The 15125-nt window shown below is 48.1% G+C and overlaps 1 pseudogene; it reads right to left on the bottom strand.

Annotated features, from left to right (window-relative positions):
- Positions 1-10792: 10792 nt before the first annotated feature.
- Positions 10793-13218, bottom strand: LOC134088110 (putative nuclease HARBI1; annotated as a pseudogene).
- Positions 13219-15125: the final 1907 nt, after the last annotated feature.

Here is a 15125-nt window from a genome sequence, read left to right as displayed (position 1 = left end):
TGCACTTTGGGCAATTTGCATAATTAGCATAAATATATAGCCAATTAAGGTGAATAGGGTGCAGGTGAATAGGGTAAAAAAAATAAATAATAGATATCACTATGAAACTTTCTCAGTTGGTTACTTGTGTTAAGATGAGAAAAAAATGTATTGCATGTTTTTTATATTTTAATGTTTACATATGCAAATTAGGCCATATCTCATAAAAAAAAGGCTCTAATTTGCATACGCACAAAATCAGATAGTGTGATAAAGCCAGGCTCAAAATGTTTCTTTTTTCCAAAGTAAACATGTATACTTGGAGGGCTGAGTTGGTGAAAACCTTTAAGGAACCTGGTAAGGAGGCAGTGTTAACCCATTGACCCATTTAATCCAATTGTCATAATTGTGACTGTACAAAAACATCTAGCTCCTGTGCCTTTAAAATGTCATAGTTAGTTTATATGTTGTATATAGTTCTTGTATAAAGTTAATGTGTATTTGTGTACGTGTGCATGCTGGATATAGTTATTTTGCATATTATGTACAGTTCTTGTAGGTTTGCGTGTGTGTGCATGCTGTTATAGTTATTTTGCATGGAGCACCTAATTTCTTAATCCGTCTGTCCATAGGTCAACACTGCCTCCTGACAGGTTCCTTAAAGGTTTTCACCAACTCAGACCCCAAGTACACATGTTACCCTTGGAAAAAAATATTTTGAGCATGACTTTATTATTAAACAATCTGATTTTGTCAGTATGCAAATAAGCGCATGTTTAATGAGACATGGCCTCATTTGCATATGTAAACATTAAAATATAAAAAACATGCAATACATTTTTTTCTCATCTTAGCACAAGTAACCAGCTAAGAAAGTTTCATTGTGATATCTATTATTTACATTTTTTAGCCTATTCACCTGCACCCTATTCACCTTAATTGGCTATATATTTATGCTAATTATGCAAATTGCCCAAAGTGCAACTTTAGGCAACCAAGTTAAATTCCATCTATTAGGCCTATAGATGACATTTCTGCAATAAAACTTTAGGGTACTCAACATTTCTGGGTTCAAAAAATTACGACTAGACTATACACTCTCCTCTGGCGTAATAATCAAGGCAACTTGCAAACGTAACATAGGCGCAGTGATATCGTACGCAGCATCTGAAAATAGTCCCCATAGACAACAAGCAGTAGTAGTGCCAGTAGTTTGCAAGTTGCCTTGATTATTACGCCAGATGAGAGTAGTTCCATGCAAATCAGCCTAGAAAAACGCCAGGTTTCATTTTCAGTTGGTCTTATTGCACTTTCTAACTTGAGAGGAAACACGTTTTAAATGGGAAAATTGCCAGAAATCTTAGTCACTTTTAAACATGAAGCTAGCAGGCGAGAAGCTAATGGTCTAATCCAATTTAATGATCTATGCTAGGCTGAAGCTAAAAGTTGTATCGCCAGACTCACAGAATGGCTGGATGAACGGGAACAAGGTAAATATCGATTGTTTTGTTCGAGGGGAGGTGGAAAATGAGCGTATTTCCAAAAATGGCGGAATATCCCTTTAAGCATATAATCGGACTCTCTTAAGACTACAGATCCTGTTCACCTTTGTCCACAGCTGTTTGTAAATTAAAGTTTGTTTCACATTTTATCTTAATGTATGTCTTGCTTTTGCATGCACTGGTAATTTCCTAGTTTTCTAGTTTTTTACTGATGCCATCAGGACAGCCATTTGTTGTGTATAAAGCATCCTCTTATGGTCTTATCGTGCAAGATAATGCGTTTGGTTCCTGGACTTTTTGGGGATTCATAAAATCTGCTAGAATGAGAAGCTCATCAAAGTAATCTGTCAGTAAACTAAGCAAGACTGGTCAAATGTGGTCCAGGCTAAAATGAACACGCATTCAGTAATTAAAATGCATAATTTACACATTATTTCAGGCTAACATTCATTGGGTGCCTTCCATGTAACAATTTATCGGTCCTTCCTTCCTCCCTCGATCCTCGTTCACCGGAAATCGCTCACAGTCGAGGGCACGAGGACATCTCATTCACGTAATTGCAACCAGAGGAGGCAAGACCGAGGACAGAGGAGGGAAGTGGCAATCCCGATACGAGAGGAAACATAAGACCATCCCACGTGGAAGTGTTATTTCGGAGATGGGCGTTCTGTGGCTACGCATGGATGACGTATCCTGTATAACGTTTAGAAATATAGAAATGTTGTCTTATTTTTGGCGTGTGAAGTTGATGCTAAAAGCTATAGTGGGATTATGTTGGGGGCTCATGAAGAAACATAAATGTAGCCTAACGAACAATATGTTCATTATTTGAATGTCCTTATCAACATTTGCCATTGAAACATTTTGTGTATCTGCACAAAAAAGCATCATGTCGGACCTAATGATTTTAAATTATGCGTTATGTGTTGAGTTCAAAACACAATGTTGTGAATGTCCTTTTTATCAGCAGAAGAGCTGACGAGTTGCATGCATGTCGGCGCGTCTTTTGGATCCGCCCTATTACACTGACGTCGCACGTGCTAAATGGTGTGTATGCAGTCGAGGACGTCTCATTTGCGCAGTTCATCAAGCTTCGTTCCTCCATCCTCCGCTCATTCCTTCGTCGTTTCCTTCGCAAAATGCATTAGTAGGAGGGGCTATGACCGGGGCGAGGATCGAGGGAGGAAGGAAGGACCGAAAAATCGTTACATGGAAGGCACCCAGTGTCTCACTCAGCAATCACCTCCCCACGACTACTCTATACGCAGCCCAAGCTCAGAAAACGTAGGTTACGAATGTAACTATGGATCTGTGAGACCGAGGGATGACCGTCACTACGGTCTAAAAAGGAATGATCACCTTCGTTCTGCCTATCACCGAGACCATATGTCAAAATGGTCATGTCCATGACCTCCGGAAGCAGAACGACTTGCGTTAATAAATAGCAGAGAATGCTCCCGGGTCAGTCTCCTATCCCTGAACGCCTCAGAATGGTCCGAGCGACAAGGATAGTGACGGTCATCCCTCGGTCTCACAGATCCATAGTTACATTCGTAACCTACGATCTGTTTCGACCTCACTCTGACCGTCACTACGGTCTAAAAAGGGATGACACATACCAAAAGGGTCGCGAGGAACCCAGAATCAATGATTAAAACCTCGCTCGGTCACGGACATGAGGGCGGCATCGCCGACTGGAGGCGGGTGAGTGACATCCACCCTGTAAAAACGGGTAAAAGTGCATGGCGTCGACCATGAGGCCGCTGCACAGATATCGTCTGCTGCTACACCCCTAAGGGCAGCCCCAAGACGTAGCCATACTCCTGGTAGAGTGAGCCCTCGTACCAGAAGAAACCGGTATTCCCTGCGCCCTGTAAGCATGGGACATAACCTCCACCAGCCAATGCGAGAGTCTCTGCTTAGAGAGTGGGAGCCCCTGCCTCGATGCACCGTAACAGATGAAAGCTGAGAGTGCGCTTTCCGCAAGGACTGTGTACGGGCCAGATAGGCCCTTAAGGCCCTGACTGGGCACAGGGTCAGCAACTTGTAGTGCTGTGCCTGTGAGGTGGAAGAAGGCTGGAATTGAGTCACCTCCAGAACCTGGTTAATGGACTGCGGGTTAAGAACCTTCGGCAGGAAAACTGGATTCGGCCAAATTGACACGCTAGCACCTCCTGCCTGCCACCTAAGGCAGTCGTCACTAATGGAGAGAGCACACAGCTCACAGACACGTGTCGCAGAACAGAGCGCCAAGAGAAAGGCAGCCTCAAGCGACAAGGAACGCAAATCTGCGTCTAAAATAGGCTCATACGGGCCTACAGTAAGTGACGTTAAAACCGTGGGCAGATCCCAGCCCGGTGCCCGCAAAGTGCGACCTGGACGCAACCGGCGGGCTCCCTTCAAGAACTGGCAAACCAAGGGATGCCTACCAAGGGGTCCACACCCTGGTGAAAGGCCGAAATGGCCGAAGCATAGACTTTCACGGCACTGGCCGCCTTGCCTTGATCCAATTCGGACTGCAAGAATCGCAAAACCGGTGGCACGGGGCAAGCCGCTGGCTCGAGGCCCATGCCAGCACACCAATCTGAACAGATCCCCCACCTGAGTGCGTAGCAAGCTCTAGTGCATTATTTAGCGTGTCCTGAACAGACACATCTACCCGCTCAACGACGGGCCCTGCAGGGGCCAGACCCACAGACAGAGGGTCCCTGGGTTCGGATGCCAGATCCACCCGTCTGCCTGTGACAAAAGATCCGCTCTGCATGGCAACTGCCATGGATGACCCTGCAACAGCTGGAGCAGGTCCGGGAACCAAGACCTCGCTGGCCACCGTGGAGCCACCAGCAGGATTGAGTGATGGCCCTCCTGGATCCTCCGGAGAACCTGCGCTATGAGCGGGAGTGGAGGAAAAGCATACAACAAGCCTGTCGGCCATTCTTGTGACAGAGCATCCAGGCCCAAACTGCCCCCCTGCCCTGTGAGGGAGTACCACTCCGGGCAGTGTGTCGTCTCCACCGATGCAAAGAGATCCACTTGTGCGATTCCGTACCGCATCCAGATCTGGCTGACGACCTCCGCGCTCAATCTCCATTCCCCCGGGAGTGGCCCCGTCCTGGAGAGAATGTCGGCTGCTCTGTTCCCCATACTCGGGATGTGCACTGCCCTCAGTGAAGACAGCCGCGGCCATGCCCAAGTCAGTAAGGCCTCCGCCACCTTGAGGCACCGCTGGGACCTCGTTCCCCCTTGGTGATTGACGTAGTACACCGCCACAGTACTGTCCGTCCTCACGAGAACGTGTTGGTGTTGTAACACTGGCAGGAATCTCTGCAAGGCAAGATGGATGGCCTTCAGTTCGAGGACGTTGATGTGCTCCAACGTCCATGGGGGCTGCCACATGCCCCTCACCATCAGGGACACGTCTGCCGAAATGACCGGTCTCCTGTGGGGAAGGCCCCCCAGTGGGACACCTCTGAGAAAGAACTCCCTGTCCCTCAAAGGGTGCAGGGCTCGAATGCAAGCCAGGGACACACGCAGCATCACCTGCCTGTCGCTCTTCGGGTGAAGACAGAAGGCATTGAACCAGCACTGCAGGGGGCATGCCCTCAGCAGGCCAAGAGGAACTACCACTGCTGCTGCAGACGTCAAACCCAGCAGCTTCTGGACCCTGTGAGCGGTCACAAGACCGACCAAACTGAAATGACCCAGCATGCCGAGCAAGCGGCCTGCTCTCCACGGAGTGAGAGACGCCGCCATGCCGACTGAGTCGAGAAGGATACCAAGGAACTTCGCCTGTTGGCGGGGTTGCAGGTTGGCCTTCATGTGGTTGACTGAAGCCCAAGAATTAAATGTGGGCCATCTTGAAGGGCAGCACCTTGAGATAACAATTCAAGGGCCTGAGGTTGAGAACGGGCCGAAGACCGCCGTCCCTCTCGGGAAGAATAAAAGAACCCAGAAGCAACTCTCGAACCTCTTTGGCAAATACTGACATTAAAAAAGGGTCTCGTAGGACGTTACCTTGACCCCTGAGAACACAGGGGGCAGCGTAGAAATTGCAATCGGCAGCCACGAGCCACCGTGGCTACGACCCAAGGGTCTGGGACAATCCCCTCCCAGGAGGTCCGTGACAACTGGGAAGGACAATTGACGGGCACCCATGGAATGCTATGCGGGAATGCTATGCGGGAATGCTATGCGGGACCGCCACCGCGGCCCGCACCCCTACCTGTGCCTCGCCGTTGACCCCCTCTACCCCTGGAATGGGAATATGGGGCCGATCTCTGGTCAGGCGGATGAAATTGCCGGTCACCAGAGGCCTGTGGGATACAACCCCTCGGCCGCGGCCTATAACCGCCTACAGACGGTTGACCAACGCTGACCGTTGAGGCAGGCCTACGGCACACATGCTGGACAGCTTCCCTCGACGCTGCAGCACGTTCAGCGCGGTCGAGCACCTCCTGGGATCCTGGGTGGAAAACATGCCCAGGGACAACTGGGAGATTCAGCAGCTCCTGCTTGATAGGCTCTGGCAGGGAGGTCTGTGCCAGCCAAACCTGCCTGCGGCACAACACCGCGGAACCCATGGCGTCTCCCACATCACGTGTCAGCTGGGCGTGGGATGACAGAGCTGCATCCAGCAGGGCCAGCGTAATGGCCAGAGCGTTACCCATCCGGGCCGCTCGTGCTGCTGCATTAAAAGTACGAGTGGCCAGGCGGTCTGTCTTCGCGCACTCCTTACGGGGGCAGCGTGGATTGGGTGACACACCAGTGAGGCCCAGAGATGTCAACGCGGCCATTGACTGCTCGACCGGTGGCATGTCCCCGAGTCCAGTCTTCACGGGGTATGTGGCTGTTGCTAGCTGGCGGCAGCCTGCATTGAACTGCGGGCGCTGAGTCAACTTACCCCATGACGACCTCAGCATTGCCGTGTAGTCAGGCGGCACTGGCACGGGGGGTGGTGGGGTAGCACAAGGGATGCCCTCCCAGAAACCTACCATGGGTGCCGGAGCAGGTGTGGGCGCCTCAAGGCCCATGATGTTCGCAGCGCTCAGCACCCGTGCCATCAGGGAGCTGACGGGGACCTCTCCCGCCCCCACGGAGCTGTCACCCAGCACTGCAGAGCCCGTCTGCAGATCGCCCATGAGGTCGTCACCTGTGTGGTCTGACTCTGTTCGGGGAGCATAGAGGGATAGCACATCCACATCGCCCCGTTCCTCCTCCTCACCATGGCTCTCAGGCCTGGATGAGAGGGTGCCCTCCTGGCCAGGGGGCAGGGTGTCTTGAGAAGAGGCCTGGCGATCTACCAGCCAGTCCATCTTCTGTGCCAGAGCCTGGAGAGCAGAGAGGATCTGGAGCGACTCAGCGCTACCACCCTCGGTCGCTGCAGCTGTCGCCGGACGCTCAGCCGGTCGCTCAGCCGGACGCTCAGCCGGAGTGGGTGCAGCTCTCCGGGACGGCCTGTGGGGGGACCCACGCTGTTGGTCCCGCTTTTGAGTGTGCTTACGGCCATGCCCACTGAAAGGGAGTGGCCGGACAGGGGAACGTCGCCTCTCTCGTCGGCCCTCATGCACGTGGCCGCATATCAGGGCGGCCCGGCGTTGTCGCTCACCCCTGGAGAGGTCGCAGGCGGCGCTGCAGGGGTGGTCGACGTCCTCCAGGACGTGTGCGGCCCCAAGACACATGGGGCACTCCCTGTGCCCATCACTGGCACTCATGGAGGCGCTGCAGATCCTGCAGCAGTGTGAAGCCATCGCAGGCCCAAGAAGCCTAGGCAGTGTTGATGCCTGGAGCCCTCCTCGATTAGTCCACCAGGGTATTCCGGCGGCCCGCACCAGCGCACGAATGCACCTAGCAGGCGTACACTAGCCCCACCAGCATGGGAGCAGCCTATCTCCTAAACAAAAATGAAACCATGAGTTGAATTTAATTGGGAATACTGAAGGTAGGAGTAAGCTACCCCTCTTGGGTTTCATTTGGTCCTTGGTTAAAATATAACTTAGATTTTATTGCACAAAAGTGTCTAATAAATGTACATATAAACATAAACACAAACAAATAAAAATCCCTGACTTGGCCGTTAAGGGTAGGACCTAACCTTACAACAAAAAACAAAGTGACTTACAATCAAAAGAATCTTTAATCCAGGGAACAGGAGATGAGTAGAATGACAGTATGGAGACAAACACATAAATAAAGCATGACAACGCACAGAGGGAACAGTGGGGTATACTACGAATCTCGCTGAACATAACCAGGCTTTCTTTGGATAACCTGGGTTGCTAAAAACGAAAGCCGCAATCAGAGTTGAGTGGTATCACGAATCCCACTCACGAGTCAATTTGTCAATCCAGGTTTTCCGCTTTAGTTTCAGTGCGTGCGCCTACAAAATGGGCGTTTCGCGACAGCTCAATCACCTTTACGACATGGACACGCAGAGAACGAGGGCCGTGTATTTCACACAGGAGGAGCAAATCATTATAATGAATTCATACGAGGAGTACAAAGCCCAGATTACGGCGCGGGGTAATACAGTGACCATTAATAAAAATAGGGTGGCGTGCTGGCAAAAAATAGCCGATGCAGTGAATGCGTAAGTAAAGATATTCTGTAGGTTATAATAAATAATGATTGCCATTAATCACAAGTCAGTGAACACTATTTGAAAATGCAAATGCAACATCCAATTTGCTATATTGTGTAATTTAGGGACGTCAGTTCAAATGCATCCACTCTATCGCAAATGTAGGCTGCCGCATTTAAAAATAGTGTCAGTGGCAAGGCCTAGTTTGTGGCCAATAACTTCCCGATCAGGGTTCAACTCTTTCTTGTTCACCTTCATTGCCTTTCACCCCCATCTAGATTGGGTGCCAGCACGACCTTAAGGACATGGGTCCAAGTAAGAAATAAGCATAAGAACATAATTCAATGGTAAGGTAAGGTAAGGTAAGGTACTTTTATTTATATAGCGCATTTCACGTGCACTGAGTGCAACCCAAAGCGCTTTACACAGAGACAGTGCCGAAATGGAGTGGCGTAGTCGCCAGCGTACCCATGACAACACAACAAACAAATTCACAAAATAACAAGACACAAGATGCCGGACGGAGTGGCGTAATCGCCAGCGTACCCGTGACACCAAGACATGAGACAGACAAACAAATAAACAAATGTCAAATACATAATAAAACAAACAAACAAACAAACAGAAAAGTCCACGCCAACTTAGTCCAACGAACCGCATCCAAGCAAGCGTCAGTGCGCTGTCTTGCTATCACTGGGGCAGAACCTCAGCAGACGATATGGCCCGTAGGCTAGTTGACATGATAACCCGTTGGCAAATTGTGTTCACCCGACAGGCACCAGAAATGTGTTTAGGCGCTGTAGTAGGCTACCAGAGCGACACAGGAGGATCCTCTGCTCTGGTGCTCTCCCGAAGCCGCGTCCCTCTGCTGTGCCAGACCAGCCGACAGTCCACCGACCATGACCAGCCATCGATGTCCTACGGTAGCTGACAGTCAACCGACCGAAACAGCCACAGAGTCCGCAGCAGTCTGCGCTGAGTTGAAATAGTCCAGCAGCCATCAGCAGAAAGGAGCTCCTCGGCCCTGGAACCACAGTCCAGCAAGACCAGCAGCACCAGTCACAGGTGCCCCATCGATCGCAGACGGCAAGAGAACGCTGATCCGAAAAACAGCGCAGGTCGAGCGGAGAGGCAGAGCACAGACGCCAGGATGCAGAAAAGCATGGGAACGCAAAACAAATAATTAAAATAAAAAAGGCTATATGTAACTTAACAGCTAAAGTAAACAAATAAACAAGATTAATGGAAAAAATAATGGCGAATAAAATAATAAAGATAAAATCCGAACAAAAACAAGTCTAACGGAGCGGCTAGAGCAGCCAGCGTCCCCGTTGCTAGGCTATGTGGTAGGCTACGTTTTTAAAGCATCAATTTCAATAAACCAGATGAATATATAGCCTATAATTTGCAGGCCCCAGCCGTGGCACGACTGGCTGGGGCACCTGCACCGCACGCCGGCGACCCGGGTTCGATTCCCGCCCCGTGGTCCTTTCCGGATCCCACCCCTACTCTCTCTCCTGCTCGTTTCCTGTCATACTCTCTACTGTCCTGTCCAATTAAAGGCATAAAAAGCTCAAAAAAAAAATAATAAATAATAATAATAATTTGCAATAGGTTAGGCTCTAACCTTTAATCTGATGTTGATTACCTATAGCAAATTAAAAAAAAAACCCAGCAGAACACCACTGGGAGGGGGTCAGCTCCACCGCCCTTCACGGTGTCAGAGGAGCTGGCCCTCGCTTACAATGAAGGGCGCCCGATGATGGCCGGAGTGGCAGGGGGGTTGGCATCTGACCCCTCTGCCCCAATTTCTGAGCTGTTTGTGATCGGTATGTAGCCTATTCATGCTGCAAGTAATTAACATACATAAGTTTGTTGCTTATCAAAAGAAAGATGATTGAGTGTAAATTAATTTGCGTATTCTTTTAGTTGAAGGTAGCAACATCCAAGTGCGGGAGCCGCCGACAGAGGCATTAAACCTCCAAGCAGAGGTAGCCTATATGTCAAAGCAAGTTGTCATGTATTCCTCTAAAAGAATGGCTTATCATAGGTTTCCCTAATTCTTTCAGAATCCAGACGATGAGGAAACTCTGTCGGCGTGTGAGTCCAGGGCGACTATAGAGGTGATTTGTCTGACCATTCTCACACTTAGGAAATACTATGGATTTGCAGAACAGAAAATGCCTATTGTGTCATTCACTGTGGAACCTAGACCTTTCTCCAGGCATCACAATGGGACCCTTAACCGAGCAGTGCTGTAATTATGCAACTGTTTCACATCACTCTTTTGATAATGATTTTAAAGACAGATGCGGCTGATGAGCAGGCCACCACTTCCAGGAAGTGCACCTCCAAGTCCAGCTCCCCAAGGCGTTCTCTCTCCCCCTTTTTTTAGCTTCTTCCTTTTTTAAGGTGCGCCACAAGGCTTTTATCATGCTAATACGATTTTACTCCATATATAATTTCTATAGGTGAGCACAGACAATGTAAGGGCGCTATATAAGCGCAACTTGGAGCTGGACAATCAGAAAAAGCAGCTGGAAATAAAAAAGCTCCAGCTTGAAATCCAGCTCCTTCAGAGGGTAGGCTATTATTTGTAGGCTACCCGTATATTGTATTTCACGAAGCTAGACCCCTCTGAAATAAAGTTTTTTTTCTACTTTAACAGCAAATACACGGCAACGAGTGAAATAAACGTTTGCAAATATTTCCGTCCATTGCATTTTTTTGGCAATCAAACAAAATGTTTATTACAGAGAATGTCATAACCAAAAAAAGGATGGTCCAAGGTGATGGGGTCCACTACATCATCTGCCACCAGTGGCACATGGGGACCTCTCTCCCTCCGGATGGTGGCGATATTGTGGAGCACCACACATGCAGTGACGATCTCGCTGGCCCTCTCTGGCTTCACCCGCAGGCCCCGGAGGCAGTTGAAGCGGGCCTTCAGGACCCCAAATGTCATCTCAATACGGACCCTGCAGGTGCTTAGGGCCCGATTGAAACGGGCCTCTGCAGGGTTGTGTGGGTCCGCATATGGGGTCATCAGAAATGGCATGCAAGGATACCCCCTGTCCCCAACTAAAATGCCATCATAACGTCCTATTATGAAGAGAATAATATGATCAGTGCCTTAATCAACATTTACAGTTAGTGTTCTTGGGTATTGAGCCACACCTTGTTGGAAGTGTTGAGCAAGGGTCGACTCCCGGAAGATGCGCGCATCATAGACCGACCCAGGCCATTTAGCATCCACACTTGTGACCATCAGCTGATGGTCACAAGTCATCTGAAAACGGTTTCTGTTAGACCAGATGAAGCACCATTACAAAGTTCAAGTAGGCTACCTGCTGCATGCAATTATTACACTCCACACATGATGTAGCCCAGTTAATTCTGTACCTGCACATTGATGCTGTGGGTTGACTTCCTGTTCACGAAATCGGCCTCATGTTCCCCTAATGGTCCAGTTATTAGGACGTGAGTGCAATCAATTGCCCCTATGAGTTTGGGGAATCCTATGGATTAAATAATTATCTATTACAAATGTAAACGTGTAGCCTAATACACCACATTGGACATGATTCCATAACATTCCATGACAATCCATTCGTTGTTTTTCAGTTATTAAAAAGTTGGCTAAGGATTAATGCCAAACGTGGGACACGAACCCGTCATGCAATATTTCCAGTCCGACACGCTGTAACGGTGGCGACCCCAGGTAGCTTAAATGTTCAGGCGCCAGGTAGGCCTCTAATCCTACCACTTAACTAAAGAAAACCACCGTCAGCAATTAAACGAAAATATAAGGAAACAAAGAGAGTCAGGTGTTCTTTTAGTAGAGTCAGCACTTGTTTACTGACATTAACGAAAAACAATCCTTCTACATTTAGCAGTAGGTCTAATATAAGCAACACATATCCTTATCAGGACGCTAACAACATAAAGTAACAAAACAACCGTGTGTTTGTAGGATGCGTGTGTGTTTGTAGGATGCGTGTGTGTTTGTGTGTGTGTGTGTGCGTGTGTGGAGCTCAGCGTGAGCAAAGCGGGAAGCTTGGATGTTTGAGCAAGGTAACGATTGTTCGTTTTGTTTAACTCACGGCCCGTCGCTCAAGGAGTATTGTCCAGGTCCGTACGAACTCCCGTTCAGACGACAATCCTGCTTGAATCTGGATATCCAGGGAAACCAGTGTGAATCTTCTCCAGTATGAATGTTCTCGGTGAGTTGGAATTCCTCTTCAACCAGTGTGGATCTTCTATAGGAATTTACCATTCCTCTTCAACCAGTATGGATTAGCTCGAAGTTTCAAAGACGTGTCAGCTGCCGACGTGCCAGGTTCGCTTGGGCCTGTGTGAAACTATCTGCATCGCCCAGACCGCGAGGTAGGCTACAAACTAGCACGCTAACGTAAACAATTGAAACTTGCCAGTTACCGAGACAAAAGAAAACGTTTTTAGACTCGTAAAACCGACGACTGTGTTTTAACAAAAACTCGCTCCTTCAGGCTCGTAACAACTGCTTCAAAACTCTGTTGCTCTTGACTCTGACGCTCTACATTTTGAACTGTGTGCACTTCCTATATAGTCCGTAACCACTCCCATATTGACCTGATGAATGAAAGTGAGTTCCGCTTTGCTTTTACCAGTATGAAAACGCTAGATTGACCATTCTGCTACAACGCTACCACTATTCCACAGGCTGGTTACGCTCAGAGGTGGTTTTTACCTGAAAGTTGGTAAAAGCCTTCTTTCACAGTTTGTACTGGCAAGAAACTAGGAAATGCCACGAACATGTTCAGTAGTGCATTTAGCGCAACAACTACTTTTCGGATGGCTCGACAGGCAGTGTTTTTGGTGATGTGTTCCGCATCACCAACTGCATGCAAATATGTACCCGTGGCAAAAAAACGCAGTGACACACAGACACACTGCGCAACAGTAAGCGCACGGCTTCTTTTTGTAGAATTGCCTACATAAGGTTCAACAAGCATGATCAAATAACGAATACCGTCTGATGAGAACCTGTATCTCTCATAGAGAATCTCGTCAGGCAATGCCAAGGGATCGGAGCGATCCCGAAAAACTCTGTCTCCGTAGAGACCCCTGCACTATCCGTGCGCCTAGCTCAACGGGAATGCCGACAAATGGTGACGCCATCGTGAAAGGAGGGGCTAGGAGGCGGCGCTCAGCTTTATGGGCGATCTAAGCCGAAATCTTAAGGCTGGCTTACATTGCACGATTTTGGTCTGTTTTAACAGTCGGCGACTACATTTCCAAAATCGGGCGGAAATCTTGAGAGTTGTGCTAGAATCGCAGCGCGCTCCCGTCATCTAAATCGGTTAGTGTAAGGTGCCAATCTTAGCGGTTTTAAGTCCGTCGGAGGCAGTCTTTCTCTAGTTTTGCCGTTACGACAATATCAAACATGTTTGATATTATCGGAAGTCTTTTCAGTCGTGGCTCATGCAAATAGTGACGTGAACATTAAAAACCAATAGTAACCTCTCGCGAACACGAAAACGGAAGGGGCAAAATAGGCGACAGCTGTAGCCTGTATGATTACTTGTTATTTCATTTCTTATAATTTATTAGTCGGCTATTCTACGTGACAGAACAACTGTATGTCTGTTAGTGATGTCACACTATCAAACAATGCTGCAGAAACGCGAAAGAAATACTTTGATATGAGTAGCCTATCATGTGAGTTCCTGTTGATGATGACGTATAGCCTAGTGCACGATGGAAATAATTTGAAGGAATCTAGCAGCAGTCTTGTAAATAGTGACCACAGTCTTTGCAAAATCCTAATCTGAGACTGGCTTGTGACTAGTCTGTGACTAAAAACTCAATGAATTGTCTTTAGATGTGAGAGGGTCTGAGACTGTAGTCTTTCAAAAATCTTTTCCAAATCCTTGCAAAGTCTGGCAATGTAAGGTAGGCTTTAGCTGAAAACCTCCTCCCGACCAGGTTTGGTTGCGAGCATAAGATACCATGGTGATATAGTGACGCTAAAACAAATCCACTTTCGTATGACAGCATACCCTGGCTTTGAGCGCAACATACCTCGCTAACCCACTAATCGAGATTCGTAGTATACCCCACAGGAGGTATTTGGGCTAACAAGACACAGGTGAAGACAATGATGCAATCAGGGAACAGAACTAGAATCAGGTGAGGGGCGGAGACAAGAGAACAGAGAGCACATGAACAGTATAAGCAAAGTAGTACATAGGATGCCTCTCATCCTCTCTCCTTGATGCTCAGTCCTCCAGGCTCGCTCTCACTTATCTATAACTATCACTAGATAGACTATCCCATTGTTGCCGCCCCATCATTCTGTATCTAGATCAGCGGGAACAAGGACCGAGGAAGGAAGGTAGGATGTATAAAAAGACGAATGAGAAAGAACCAAAGTTGCCATCTTTGCCCTTATAAGGAGATCCGGGAGTTAATTGAAGCTGCATAGGGAAAAACGTCTGCATTTCCAATAGGCTCGTTTGACTGGGAGAGACGAAATGCAAACTGGTTAGAAATTAGGCGCGTTCGAGTTCGGATACGGCTGACTGCATACGTCAACGTGAGCTTGAGTCTCACCGGGAGGGGCGAAAGTCATAGGCTTAGTTCACACTGGCAGTCGAAATCCGATTTTTTGCTTATCTGGATTGTATCTAGCTTGAATTTTGGGTAGTCTGAACGGCACAAAACCGCATGAAATGCGATTTTTCCAATGCTGATTCGCACCACATACGGAGGTGGTTTCAATATCACTTACTATCGGATATGACTCAATCTGAACAGTCGAACCACTTGAATAGGATTTCAAAGTGCCCCTTTCGTCATTTGCACTGCGACAAACAATTGCAACGTAATTCTGAGTGACGGAAGTGATTGATTGATTGATTCAGCGCGTGCGCCAGGGCTACCAGCAAAACAAAATAATTTCATGGTGAAACATGGAAAAATGTAACGTTAAGGGTGACGAGGTATTTGCGCCGCAGCTACGCATAATAAGTTGGAAAATCTAAAAAATAAATCCACTTTCATCCATGACGACTTGGTTGTGTACA

Source organism: Sardina pilchardus, chromosome 7, assembly GCF_963854185.1.
Source record: "Sardina pilchardus chromosome 7, fSarPil1.1, whole genome shotgun sequence".
Taxonomy (NCBI): Eukaryota; Metazoa; Chordata; class Actinopteri; order Clupeiformes; family Clupeidae; genus Sardina; species Sardina pilchardus.
This window is presented reverse-complemented; position numbering and strand designations above follow the sequence as displayed.